At 37.3% G+C, this 15563-nt stretch overlaps 1 long non-coding RNA gene across 2 annotated transcripts in view; it reads right to left on the bottom strand.

The window, feature by feature from the left end:
- The window catches only part of LOC139438694 (uncharacterized), a 49110-nt gene that overhangs the window by 14448 nt on the left and 19099 nt on the right, over window positions 1–15563 (bottom strand). Inside the window, exon 3 of one of the 2 annotated variants that reach the window (XR_011648404.1) lies at window positions 11691–11948. The exons of the other annotated variant lie outside the window; for it this stretch is intronic. This is a non-coding gene — a long non-coding RNA (uncharacterized lncRNA). Of the gene's footprint in view, window positions 1–11690; window positions 11949–15563 lie in introns of those variants that run through there. 2 annotated transcript variants of the gene reach the window in all.

Raw genomic sequence — 15563 nt, 5'->3', positions numbered from 1 at the left:
ACTCTGCCGAGGTTCAGGGCCCACCTGGCACATGGACAGCCCAAAGATTCCAGTCTCTTGGACATACAACTACAAACTCCAGCATCAAGTATAGGTTTAAATAGAAGGGACAGATAAGCCATGTACAGGGAAGCCATAGCTGAGTCCAACTCTGTCGCTCTCAGGAGCACAAACTCCCAAGTAGGACCCTCTGGCAAGGCACCAAACTCTGGAGCTATCTGCCCTGACCATAGCACCTGGGTGTCTCCAAATTCCTCAGGAGCCCCACTATTTGGGGTAGTATCCACTTTGGCAGTCTATGAGATCCTGCTTTAAGTGTGCATAAGCGTTACCTCTGTGATGACCTCCTGACTCACTTTGAAGTCTCTTAGCCATATAAACTCATTTGTCTTTACCTTTTCCCCCCTTTTATTCAAGGTCTTTTTCCAATGCATAGCTAGTTGGTGCTTGGTAGTAATCCCTTGATGCCAGGGAGGCTCATCCCTGGGAATCATGTCCCATGCTGTGGGGAAGGTAATGCATTTATATACTGAGTTTTGCTTAGAGAGATGCTACATTTAAGCAAAAAGGAGGCTCTCAGGAGGCAACTCTTAGGCACTTCACAACATGAGGCTAAGTTTCAATTTCAAGAGCAAAGGCTCACAAGCATAGTCATCAATATCAAGGGCCCATCAATGGACTATCTTCCTTCACCAGTCATTGCCCCCACACTTGGGGACTGTTGTTGCTCCATTAGAGAGTATGGCAGAGTTCTCCAGGATGGGAATTCAGTATTCTCTCAGTTATTGTATGAGTGTCCAGTCACTGTGGCAATGCCCTGTGAACATTTGAACACATTTATATACCTTATATGTATGCCCAAGTGAACTTTCTCCCATGTATCCCCCATCACTGACACCCCACATCAACGATCATCCCCTGCCCCAGTTGTAACCCTTCTGTGATCCAAAGCTTCGAAAATGAAGCCAATAAAACAGCCAAATACAATTAATAGGAAAATGAAATAAAATGATAGGTTTAAATATAAGAAATAAAACATAAAATTTTAAAAACTAGAAATAAAATAAAACTAAAAAATTGGAATATTAAAAATAATAAAAAAATAAAATTTTTTTTTGACATTTTGCCTTTCATCACTGTTGTCTTGTATATAGAGTAACATTTTCTTCCATTTATTCCCCTAAAACTTCTTTGAAAACAAAATGAAAGTAAGTAGGACATTAATAGTTTTTATATTTACTTAATCAATATTTCTCTTTTATGTAGTGTTTTGTCATTTCTCAGTGACACCCTTACATGACTTTTCCAAAAGTCAGTTTTTGTTTAGGCTAATTACTATACTGTATATACATTTACTTTGTGAGCTCCATATTTTAAAGATTAGCAGATTTCTTGAACGTTTGCATTAATGATTTCTGTGACATTTTCCCTTTCTTTTATTAAAAGAAATGCCTGATCCTTTTTCTTTAATCAGTACATATCTATCTGGTAAGGAATAATGATTGTGTATGATATAAATGTAAGACTCCTAGAGCAAGGTTGCCTGGATTTGAAACTCCGTTCTAGCACTTAAAAGTTGTGTGACTTTAAACAATTTTCTTATTCTCTCTAAGTTTCATCTGTAAAATAGGAATTATAATTATACCAACTCCTAGGATGTGTTTCTTATAGTTTTATTCATGGAAAAGCACTTGGCATAATGTATGTACATAATGTATGTACATTGTACCTATTCAGTTAGATGGTAGATATTCTTAATAATATTCCAATTCTTAAAATACTATATTGATTCCTTTATTTAAAAAAGGAAACATAAAAAGGAGCATTGTAGAATAGAAAAGAGTCAGAAAATATCTGTTTCAATTCTAACCCTGCCTCTTATTATCTGTGTGGCATCAGCTAAATTCCTTAAACTCTTCAGTCCACTCTATCCTGTAAAATGAGCATGAAAAGTCATTTGTGCCTACCTCACGGTTTGGGACAGGAGTTGATTAGGCTAGTGTTCTGTAGCTTATAAAAATTTTACACATTAAGGGAAATTCAAACAGTTTAACAAGACAATAATTTACAAAAAATTATTTGGGCCCATGTTGAATCTTAATATCCTCCTCCAGAAAGAAATGCCCTACCACGTGGAAAATACAAGCATTTATTCCCTTAGCTTTATACTGTCATGGTCCCCTCTAAGCTGCCATAGTCTCTGCTTGGTGAACTATATCTTTATGAGAAAAGAGCTGCATAATCTTATCTGAAATTTTACAAAAAATTATGTGTCTCTTTAGAAAAGTTGTTATAGAAATGGTATGTTGTACATTTAAAATGAAGTTATAATGTACATGCTTCATATGTATGCCACACACATTCGTGTATAAATGGGTGTTTCTATTTAATCACCAACACATTTTAAAATAAAAACATAATTAAAAGCCAAACTGTAGAAATTTAAAGTAAAGGCTTGACTCCCATCACACTCACAATTGCAAAAAAAAAAAAAAAAGTCCCTTCAGAATATTTCCAAATGCTATGATCTATTGCTAAAAGGATCTTGATTTTCCAGACACGTGTATTTGATGAAGCCACTTTGTACCTTCCTCTGGAAGCAGCAATCTTAAGATTACAGCTGCAAACGGAGAACTGGAAAACCAGTTGGTGCCAACCTTGCTGTAAGGGATCCAATCAGGAGATAGAACCACATCAGTGATTTGAACCAGGAAATTTAAAATAAAGAATGGTTAACTAGGTAAAAAAGAATTAACGTCTAAAAGGGATATGAGATTGCTACCGTTTAATAGGGGTAGCAACTAAGTGAACAAGGATGATATTCAGATACTTGGGGATAGGGGGAGCTCATTTTAAAAGTGTAAACAAACTGCTACTTATAACTGAGGAGTTCTACATGGTAATTACTATTAAATATGACATTTTAGAAGCAATTTTGTATCTGAGAGTTTCCTGAATACTTGCCAAAATCACCACACTGAAAGGAAATATGTAAAATATTTTCCCTTCAATTATGTATTTTTAAAATATCTGAGTAGTGAAAACAAGCACCAGAGCTACAAACTGTGTGCCACAGGGTCTCACTTACCACCTAGTCACTATTGCCTCCAGTATTTACTGGTTGAATGTACAAAATTCTGGACTTCATCTTCTGGGAGACATAATAGTATGAGTTCTTTTAAGTAACTTGCTTTCTCAAATGGGAAAGAGAAATATTTATATGTTGCTATACTATAAAGTGGAATGCGATTAGAGTTAAAAAGATATTAGGTACATGCAGAAAAAGAGGTATGATGATAAGAATGTATATTTGCCTAGTACTACAGTTTATGTAGCACTTTTCATATGGCTCCCCTCATTGAATTCTCAAGATAACTGTAAATTGCTAAGCTAGATATTATTACCCCTATTTTACATGTGAAGAACATGACATTGAAGTGACTTCCCCCAAGTCTCACAGGTAGCAAGCAGTCGAGTAGGGATTTATACCCACACCTCCAAAAGCCCAATCCCTTGATCTTTCTAAAACAGCTCATTTCCTCTGACAAGTTATTCCCTGTGAGACTTCATTTTCACACTGGAGGACATAATCCAGTTTCTCATCCAGAGGCCCCCATCAGCATTTTAGTAGCCATAAACTTCGAAAGTTAAGTGGGGTTGAGGTCAACGAATTGGGATCCTGCACCAAAAAGTAAATGAAGCCACAGAAAAAAATAACAGGAGGCTCTTTGAATGGCTAATAAAAGATTGTTCATCTCAAATGTGACTAAGGCACGGCTGAATCAAACTCCCAGGCTATGGGGGTGCCCAGCTGGGTCTCCCTTATTAACTGCAGGCTTTCTGCCCTCTTCCAGGACAGCCTCTCTGATTCCCCCCCCTCCACCCCCAGAGTTTCTGGACGTTTAGCTACAAAGGCAGGGGAAGGTTATTTGAGACAGGGCCATTCTGATGCACCTGAAAAGAGCTTCTCTTCCCCAGCAGATAGCCTATCTCCTCTGAGTGTCAGGACTGCAGAGTCCTTTGCCAAGGGATCAGCTCAGAGACAGGCTCCTATTGATGTGGCTGCTCAGAATAGAGTCATTCTGGTGCCTCAAGAATGTAAGACACTTGTAAGCTGCATTCTTTACATTCAGCTCATACCCTAGACCTGTGCAGGTCCTCCTTGCTCCACTTAACACTTGAAATTTCTGGTTGTGGGCACATATAACATTCAGCATTCTTTTCCCTTGAATAGATGCTTTCTTTCTGGGGGAGTTTATGTGTGTTCTTATCTAGTTCATAGTGTTACCTGTATGCAACCAAAAGTCTTGTTCTTCATATTGAAGAAGTGGTATTTTTTCACCTTGAACAGTTGCCTTTTTCTTTTAGGGGTGGGTTTCCCAGAACAAAGAAAGAGGCCTCAAGGAGATGGACTCAGAGAATCCACAGCTGTGCATTCTCTTCTTTTGCTTATCTCTCTCTCTCAGCACCTCTCCACAGGTCAGTTGTTCTTTTGGACTAAAACAATACCATGGTACAGAAGCTTTCAGCCAGGCACCCACTGGCTGTTCTAGAGTAACTGAGACTGGCCTAAGTTTTATTTCAAAGCTGAGTGGGTAAGACCCATTTTATCCTTCTCTAAAATCATTCCCTTATACTCTATTAATGATGATGTTGGGCTGGAAAGCAATATTCAGTGCCAAAAAATATAGTTTAATAAACCAATTAGGTGAGTGAGCACCAATTAAGTACTGATTCAATTAGATTGAGATATAATTATGTTATCAGTTCTGAAATAGAGTTTTTCCACCAATATGGAAAATATTTTCATTTATAAGTTCTTAGTGAAGATATTAACTTCAACACCTATTTATAGCACCATGGGTTTAAAGAAATTTGCATATAATACATGACTGTATGTACACATTATAAATGAATGCATGGATGAAAAAATAATAAATGTAAATTCCTATGCTTGGATCTGAATAAACTGAGAGACACCTAGGATAAAGAAGTGCCTAGATAACAGAATGCATTAAAAGTACATAAGTATTAGGTCACTAAATATCTTTACTGAATTTTTACAATATATAAAACATTGTAATAGGTGCTGTGGGAATCTTTAAGATAAATCAGGTATTGAACTTATTGTGATACAAATAATATGCCAAAAGGGAAGACAAGTGCTTCAACAGATCTCTGAGGCCGGCTCCTCGAGAAAGAGAACCCTTCTCATCCTCCAAAACTTTGAAATTCCTGCCATCATTACAGTGTTCAGCATCAAAATGGTTCATCTTTCCTCCCTCTTCCAATCACAGAAACCTCGAGGTTAAACATAGGTTATCATTCTTCTAAAAAATACTGTACTTGCTATGTCCACAGGAGAGCTTTTGACCTTGCCTTTTGAAAAAACGCTTTTATTATTTAATTAAATTATACCCCTTTTGTGAGTAAGATTCTTTGTCCCTTACGTGATAGATTCCAGTTTCTAAAGACTATTAATATGGGATAATAGATTTGTTTTGAACTTTCAGTTTCTCAAATGTAAACAAATTAGGGCCCATTATAGGTCCCACAAAACAATGTGATACAAAGTAGAGTTTTCCATTATTTTCTCTTGTACATGTCCAATGTTTTGCTAGCATACTGTTGATGTGATTAAGAAACCACACCAGAATAGTGGGGACACAGGTGTTTCTTTTGAGGAGATGCCAATTGTTTGATGACTAAATATTGTTAAATATCTTTAGGAAAACATTACCTCATATGAGGAACATAGTTATAACTACTGCCATATATTTAACACATGAATTCCAAAAGAGACTATTCTTTATTCTTCCCGATGAATCACAACTAATTCATTTTCATTCAGTATCTTAAATAAAAGCTTTTTGTATATCAACCTAGGTTATCAAATAGGCCCCCTGTCTTCATAATACAGGCACATACTGACATTTGTTCATGTTTTTTCACACTATCTATACCTCTGTTAAACACAGGTACCATCAGAACTCAAACCCCATGTCTTACTGACCTGGTTTCTCAATGGAGTATGAATAGACAGATATATCAACTTCCCTAGTATAATTATTAATGAAGTATATAACTTTATGCTTTGGAAAATGGTTTATATCACTTTATCCCTACAGTCAATTTTTAAAGCAACAAAGGACATCAAGAGAGTAATATACTTTGGCTGTTGCTGCCAGAACAACTTTCATCATTGTGTAGATCCTTCATCCAGGGCCATTCTCAATATAAAATGCTATTCTGCTTTTTTCCCCTTCCTTCTCCAATCCTGGCTCCTCCTAATTTGGGTTTCCATTACCAGAGATATACAGTGACCTTGGACATCAGAAAATTTTGTTAGAATGCCATGACCCCTTGGCCATATTAAAAGAAGTCATCTTTAATCCCAAATATGCCAAAGTCTTTTCTTTTCTTATATTTGAAGGGATTTTTTTCAACTCTTTTCCAATTTTTTTAACCTTTTGATTTTTACCTATTGCTATCAATTTAAAAAGTTGAAGAATCAGATTCCCTCTATAGAAAATTATTCATATAATGTTTCTAATCCTGTTATGTGGTTTTGCATAGTTTACATATTTTTCATTGTTTGGGGGTCAGAGAAGTATTTTAGTTTTCTTGGCTATTTAAGCAAATACCATCGGATGGGGTGGAGCTTAAACAATGGGATTTTGTAGGCTCATGGTTTGAAGATAGGAGAATTCCAAAACTGAGGCACCATCAAGGCAATGCTTTCTTCCCAAAACTGGCATTCAGGGGCTGACAACCAGTTATTGTCAGTCCTGGGTTCCTCTGTCAAATGGCAATGCACTTGACAGCCCCTCCTGGCCTTTCCTTTATCTTCTGGGTTCCACTGATGTTCAGCTTCTGGCTGCACCCTCTGTGACTTTCTTTCTATCTGTCTGAATTTTGTTCCACTTATAAAGGACTCCAGTGAAAGGATTAAGACCCATCTTGACTGAATTGAACCACACCTTACCTGAAGAACTTCATCAAAAGGTTCTACTTATGATGGGTTCACACCAACAGGAATGGATTAAGTCTGAGAACACCAATGCCACATTTTCTTCGATTACTGATCACAATAGTTCATGAATAGAATATCAGTAAGTCCACTGTAATCCATACTCTATTCCTCCATCCTGTGGACCCTGGAATGGTTGTGTCCACTCCACATCTGGCCATGGTGGCTGCTGGGGGTAGGGAGTGGGAGGAAGAGATGTGAGGTGGGGGTGTTTTTGGGACTTGGAGTTGTCCTGGGTGGTGCTGCAGGGACAGTTACTGGACATTGTGTGTCCTCCCATGGCCCACTGGGTGGACTGTGGGAGAGTGTGGGCTATGATGTGGACCATCGACCATGAGGTGCAGCGGTGCTCAGCGATGTATTCACCAAGAGTAATGAATGTCTCATGATGATGGAGGAGGTTGTTGTTATGGGGGGAGGAGTGGGGTGAGGGGGTTGGGGGGTATATGGGGACCTCATTTTTTTTAATGTAACATTAAAAAAATAAAGACAAAAAAAAAGTTTGAGAACATATTTTTTTCTGGGGTACATAGCTCCAAATCACCCCTAAAACCAATTTCTTTTGTTTAAAATTATTCTGGAATAAGAGTCAATGATTTACAGAGGGCAGGATTTATAGTTTTGTCCTGTGTTTGGAATGGTGATAGTCTGAAGACTGTATGAGGGAAGCTGAAGTGTAATATGTGGGGATTGAAAACCCGGGAAGGTGGAAAGATGCTAGAGGAGCAAGGGTAAGGTTGACAAACTTTACTTTCATAATGGAGTGGAATTTTCAATGTGCTGAATGGAATCATGCTGCTACAATTTGTGATTAGGGCCCACTGAGAAACTGGCTTGGATGGTCCTCATCTTTGAACTCAACTATAGAATTCCAGATGCAGGACCATATTTTCTATAAATGTTAGCACAAGGTCTATGTAAGCAAACTTTTTATTTTTATTTATTTTTATTTTTTGTCCGTATTTTTTAATATTACATTAAAAAAATATGAGGTCCCCATATACCCCTCCAACTCCCTCACCCCATTCCTTCCCCCATAACAACAATCTCCTCCATCATCATGAGACATTCATTGCATTTGGTGAATACATCACTGAGCACCGCTGCACCTCATGGTCAGTGGTCCACACCATAGCCCACACTCTCCCACATTCCATCCAGTGGGCCATGGGAGGACATACAATGTCTGGTAACTGTCCCTGCAGCATCACCCAGGACAACTCCAAGTCCTGAAAACACCCCCACATCTCATCTCTTCCTCCCATTCCCTACCCCCAGCAGCCACCATGGCCACTCCAAATAGCTCTTTTAGGGTTCAAGATCTGTCACAAAGAGTGAGATTCTGGCTTTACAACTTCTAATATATATATTTTTAATTTAGCTGATTTTTAATACTGGGCCAGGTAGAAGAATTTTCGCACCAGCATTTTTTTTCAAAGGCTCAACAAATCATCAGATCCCTAAATGTGACTAAACTACCACATTTGTAGGAGAAAGTCTATATCCATGAATCTCAATTACTTCTACATTTATATTCATGGTGCTCAGTACTGAAATTTCGCCACCTCCTGATTTCTATACCTACATTCTCCTCTAATTCAAATACTTTGTGGCTACATAAGGGCTCATCAATTCATCAAACTCTCACCTCATAAGATCTATCGTAGAAATGTTCAGAACCTCTTGACTCCTTTCACACTTTCTCATTCCTAGTATAATTATGCTTTCTAACCTCAAAATCCATTGAGCACCTACTCTATGCCACACCTTGTACTAAGCACTATGGATGTAATGATGATTGGTTGGAACAGACAAAAAAGTGGGCTAATATAGTATACCTCATTTAGTATTGCTATAGGGAGGCTCATGGTATAAAACTTGAGCACAGAATAACTTATTGGGATGGTGAGCGAGGTAAGACTTCCTAGAGGAGGTAATATATAAGCTAAAACCTAAAGCAGGAAGAGGAAAAGTGAGGGGGAAGGTAGTGGTCAAGGTTGTTCTAGGCAACGGATTTTCAGTTTCTGATCCAAGGTCTAACACTGTAGTATTCTTCAGCCAACATTCACTCACAGGGTCCCAAGGTTTATACTCCTGTTGTCTCATAGCTTATGTTGTAACATAGGATAAAAGTGAATTCCATCAGTAAGAGGGTAGTAAGAAATCTTGCTCACCTGTTTCTACTACAGCTGAGATAGAGTTCAGAGGCAGAGTTTGGAATCTATTGAGAAACTGATCCAGCTGGCAATAGCATTTGCAGATATATTAGTCTTAGCAAATACTTTATTAATATTATAACAATGATAATACTAACACATGTTGGTTTCTTAGTAAGACTTTACCCTTATTTTCTTATCTGAGCTTCAGAACAATCTAATGTAATAGGTATTGTTGTTACTATCATACAAATGAGGAAAGCAGAGGCCAGGGAGGCAAAGTCAAATAGCTAATAAGTATAGAATCAATATTTACAGCCAAGCATCTGACTTTGGCCCATGCTTTTAATACTATATTCTCAGCGAAATATGGTTGAAAGCATTTTATCATTTGAAGACCTAAATAAAGATTTTCATGTTTAGGGAAAACTCATAGTAGTCATTCACTGTCCAGTTCAAATATCACCTCATCTAATGCCCTCCCCTTTGCATTCAGTGCAACTTATTTAGTTCCACTACTTAGCATGGGTGCATTGCACATGCAAAGGTAGAGTGTTGGCTGAATAGATGTGTGAATTAGTATATTTCCGTAACACTTAATACACAGGTATAATATATATCATTAAATTATGGTTATGGTAGGCATTTACACATTTATTATCCTGTTAAACTATTAACTTTTTTAATGAAAGAGATCAGTTTAAATCATATTTTTATGCCATTCCCTAGCAGAAATCCTGACAGACAGGGACTCAATAATATATAATGAATAAATAAATGAGTGACTTAGAGAATAAATGAATAAATGAATGGGTGAATGAAATGGAAGAAATCTAAGAGATAAGTGCTAGATGGTCAGAAATCCCAGCTGTTTTAGGGTATATATTTTAATATGCCTAAATATCCCCCAGCATTTATCTAAATTTCTCACATATAATAGCTATGAAAGAAATATTTTGTTCTCCCCAGGAATCCAGTTAGACACAGGTAAGTGACTAGGTCTGGCTCTGAGCCAAAATATGTGTGACTTTGGAGTTAAATATTTAAGAGTAGATGTAGCTTCTCACTCTTTCTCTCCCCTGATAAATAAACCTTAGCAATAACATGTTGAGAAGGGGTCATGTCATGAGGGAGCCTAAATCCCTGAGTTACTGGATGAAGAGAGCTGCCCAGATGAATCCCTGGCACTGCAATATACTTTGTGTTATTGAGATGTATACTTTTGCTGTGATAATGCACTAAGGTTTGGTGGCTTATATGTTGCAGCAGCATAACCTAGCCTATTGGGACTAATATCGTAAGTAGTCAGTAACTGTTGAATAAAAATCAGGTACCACCATCACCTATGCCATTAGAATTGGGCTTGCTGTCATAATGAATCTGGCACCAACTTTTGTTCTATGTCCAGTTGGATAGAGTTGGATAGCCAAACCCTAGCACATTAGCCACAGTGTCTGGGAGTGTGAAGGTCTTTCTATCACTTCTCTGCCCTGAGTAATTACAAAACATGCAAATTGTCCCATCTCTCAGTTAAATTACAAGAAGGATTAAAAACAAACAAACAAACAAAAACCCCAGATGAGACAAAGCAAAAGAAAACAAAAACTCCAGGGAGTTAAATGTGGATTGATTGCCCATTAATATTGGCATAATAGTCATCTATGCTTTGCAAAGATTTGGAACAAAATTATCGCCAGTCTTCAAAATGGATGTTTGGTTCACACACTCCCCTCTTGATCTGTGCCAGTCTTCACCAGCAGAGTCACTCATCCTTTCAACAAATATTTAGTGAGCACATACAAGACCACTAAGATGACTGGATTCATTGGAACTTTTGTTCATTTTCAGATCTATTTTTCTTGAATTTATAGGCCAATTTCAATTCAAAGAAACACAATTTATACAGGGTGGGATTTACAGCAAGGGGTAACTCTTTTGGGAGACTTAGCATAATTGTGACATTTCTCTTTCTTCTGTTAACATTTAAGGTTGTGGTTTGAAGGTGGCTTAGAATCTTAGTTTTTGTATCAGATATCAGATTTATTTAGACAGTTAGACCTGAGCTTTTAACAAAGACTCAACTGCTTTGCTTATTTTTCAGGCAGTAAGCATCCTGAGGGCCTCCCATTAGCCCTCTGGCTTGATGAAGTTTGATAGTTTGGGTACAGAATTCATTCTGATGGAATAAATTAGTTGAACATTGTTGAATGTTCTTTCTTTAGCAATAATGGACTTGCATGCATCATTAGTGTTTTCATGATGGAGTCTTGAGGTTTCTTGGTCATAATTATTGCTATTTTCAAGCAATCTAAAAAAGGTGGTAGGGGAGGACCCTTGTCTATTTTTGCCATTTCCACTTGAGTTTAGCATGTTGGGACCTGGAGTTCCTGACAGAATCATAGCATATGACCCAGGAAGGACCTGCTGCATGGGACCTGAGACAGGAGCAAGGAGCCAGCTTCCAGCTCAGGGATCCCATTAAAGAGCCTAGCCTGTCAGGAAAATGAGGAAGAGGTACTTTTTATTGCCTGTGTTGGGTAATCTGATGCCTCGGGGTGAAATGAGTGAAAGCCAGACAACCTTTCTGTAAGTTCCTTTGGATGGGAGTTGGCAGCATCCAGAACTGGCAGCTTTCCATCATGGAATATCCATTAACCTTGTTTATCTCTGGAAAAACACTGCCCTGTTTCCACAGTCTGCTGCTTGTCAAGGAATGGTGCAAGAGATCATCTTCAAGTTCAAGGAGAGGATGAGTTTTTGACCTATTGTGAAAGTTTGTGGAGAAAGGTGTTACAATGGTGCAAAGTAGGAACAGAAGTTCAGGGAACAATAGGAACTTTCAGCAAGTGACACCCTTATTACACAGAATAAAGAGTCCAGAAAGGACAAAATAATCTCCTTGTCACGTACATAGCACAGAGAGTCCAAAAGAGCAGGGGAGGAAGTCCCATCACTGCTGCCCCTAGGGTGGCTGGAACTGCTCTGTGTTGGGGTTGATAGGTGGCAGCTCTGCATGCCCCACTTTATGCTGGATAAGAGAGACAAATCTATACTGTTTTAAGGTGCTTTTTATCCAACCCACAGGGATGGGGTGGGGGGTGGAGTTCTGTCCCTGAGAATTCCTGTTCTTATAAGCATCTAGGGCTACTTGTTCCTGGTTTCCACGTTTAAGGTCTAGTTGGGCCTTTTCTTTAGACTTAACATCTCCCCCAGGTTGTGGAAAGGTATACAACAGAAAGGAGGTGGGGAAAGCAGAAAGGAGGGAAGATGACTGCTTAGCCATATTTGTGACTTCCCCAGAGAAGGAAGGTCTGGGATGAGGTCTGAGCATGGCTGCTTAACAGGTATCTGTGATTTCCCAAACAGTCTTGGGGTCCCGAGTCTTCCTTTCTCTTCTGAGAAGGCAAGTGACATGCAAAAGAATATGGTCTGGACACAGGGAATTCTGGTAATTGTGGACAAGAGGTCTCCTTCCCAAGACCCCCTTTTATACCCAGCTCTTTGTCGAGTTTGTGGGCGATGTTTTTACCTCGGATGCTAACACTGGATCATGAGTCAAATTCTGACCTTGCTTTCCTGTTTTCCCTTCAGGTCATGTCCTGGTATGGGTTGCTGGCCTGTGGCCTACTTTCCCTTTCTCCTTTGCCCACCCTGATCCACATGTGGCATTTCAACACATTCAGAGCTATAAAGCGCCTCATTTTCTGTCTTCAGAGCAATCAGACAGGTGTTTTATATCAATGTTTATTAATGAAAGACTATATTAGAGTTAAAAAAGGGAGTGTTATTCTTAGTAACAGGTATTAAACATAAACACAGGTTACAATGTGGGAGGTTTTAAAGTCACCACATATAGGAATCTTCAAATAAGATAGAAAATCATTTTCTTGGATGATTTAGCTCCTGTCTCATCTCAAGAAAATTATGGAGGTCATTGGGTGGGAGGCTGTTGGCCTGATGTAGTGATGCTTAATCTTCTACTTTAAATGTGATTTATTTATGAACGTGTCCTTTTAGAAAATAATATTAAAAGTTTATTTCAAAATATTAAAAAAAGGAATCACAGAATATTGGCTTGGATAAACAACTGCAAGTTATTTATTTTGCCCCCTGATTTCTAATCAATGCTGGCTGAGCTTGAAATAGTAAAATATGAAAATATTTAAAGAATTCTATAAAGAATTAATACCCATAACCAAAAATTATTTTTCATACCTAAACTCAATCCTAATATTCTGTACTTAAAATGTATTTTTATCCATTAGCTATAGTCAGAAACGTATATTTATGTGTAATGTAATTAAGCCCAATGTAAATATTTTAATAGTTGTGTGTATCACCATAGACAGGCTTGATTGTGTTAAAATGCAATATTAACAGAACAGCATTTATCTTAGTAGTACAGTTTTGCTTGTCTGGCCATGTTTGATGAATAAATAATATTACAATCTTCAAAATAAGTTTACGTTCTCATGCTATTGGCTATACTATTAAATATAGCTATTAGCTATACTATTAAATGCCTTTGAAAGGCAAACTTAAGGATTTACATATCAAGCCTTAAATATCTATGGAGTATTTCCAAGGTGCAATCATTGTGCAGATTGCTTTCATATATTATGTTATTTAATTCCTATAGCATCTCTGTGATGAATCTTACAAATACATTCTACACAGAGCTTGGACACCCACAGTAAAGTGCAGCTCACTGCAACATGCTGAGTCAAGAAACAAAAATCCAAAGTTGATACAGAATCTCTTGTGACTTAACCAGACAATTTTCTCTCCAGAATTGATTCATTTTAAATAAAACATAACACAAAATCCAAACAAACAAAAACAAAAATCTCTCTGTATGAGAGAACACTGGATTGGAATCAGAGTCAGAAGACACAAGTCTTTAAATAGTCTATAACTCTGTGACCTTAGGTGGGGTTCTGTTGGAGTCAGTTTTTTTCTTAGTCTGTAAATGCAATAAAACGGGTAGAGTTAATGTTTTTTAAATGTTTTTTTTTATCCTGACCCATAGTAAAAAATAGAGTTTATATTGCAACTCACTAAAATTCTCACCAAGCACTACACTACTTTGTTCTATTTCATTTAAAAAATGTCTGTGACCCACTAAAATGATTTCATAACCCACTGATGGATCTAAATCTGCAGTTTGAAAGCCACTTTCACCTCTTAGGAAGAAATTATGATATATTAGCATTAAACTTTATCACCATTCAAAGATAAACCCATCCAAGCCAACCCCCTACTCATAACAACCACCACTGAAAAACAACTGCCCTATCTATACATATTCAAAATACTTAAGATTACATTTTACTGACAACTTTTTTGTTTGAAAAATGATCCATATTTACAGGAAAAAATAGCAAAGTCCTGAAATACTGAATAACATGAAAGGAGCAAAGGTTTACATGATTCATTGAGCAAGTATGCTTATTAAAGCACCTGGAACACCAACACAGGAGGTAGCTATGAAGACCCTGATTGGAACAGTTCCAAGAAAAGGACTTACGTTTATCTCCATGAAAGACAATAAGGTAATTAATACACTTTCACTGTATCTTCTGTAGGTGTAATAAATAAGGTAGTTGTTCAGTCTCTGTTTATATGTGTAGCATTTGCAAGAAGAAACCTGTATATTTTCTTTTAATAAGGAAATAGGCATTCTAAGAATTAAGGCCAATTTCTTCAAGAATGTGCCTTTGTCTCCCAAATAACTTTTTTTTTTAAGTTTATACTTATTACAGCATGCATATATTCATCTGTGTGTGTGTGTGTATATATATATATAAACTCAGAATTTCCTTTAACCTTTTCTAAGTATTCAAATCAGTGGTGTTAACTACATTTACTACTTTGTTCTACCATCACCAAATAATTTTATCCTTTTAAAATAAGTATTCACTTCATTGGGAAATCTGAATTTATCATTGAATCATGGATCATTTATTCGTTGCACATATATCTGTTGAGCTCTGTCTATATGCCCCGAAAGTGGGGATATGGCAATAAATAAGACAGATGAAATTTCTGCTATCATAGAACTTTAATACCTATGAAAACTCAGTGTGTCTTCACATCTTTTCAATTAGATGAGGTGCTATGGCATTTTCATATACATATATAGACAGTAGATTATTAGCAAAACCATGTACAGTTTCATGCATAGTACATAAGCCTCAGGAGTTGGAACAATCACTTAAGATGAAGAAACTGAATGTGTACAGATCCAAATATTTCATATACTAGTGTTAAAAATCAGATGTTTCAGATAAAAGTGGATCGACATTGAGGAGTGATGCAGGATGGTATTGGTGAATGTGAAGGACTAGGGCTAGTTATGACAGAGAACCTTAAAGAGA

This window comes from Dasypus novemcinctus, chromosome 3 (genome assembly GCF_030445035.2).
Source record: "Dasypus novemcinctus isolate mDasNov1 chromosome 3, mDasNov1.1.hap2, whole genome shotgun sequence".
NCBI classification, from domain to species: Eukaryota; Metazoa; Chordata; class Mammalia; order Cingulata; family Dasypodidae; genus Dasypus; species Dasypus novemcinctus.
The sequence above is the reverse complement of the archived record's forward strand: the minus strand, read 5'-3'. Positions and strand labels throughout refer to the sequence as shown.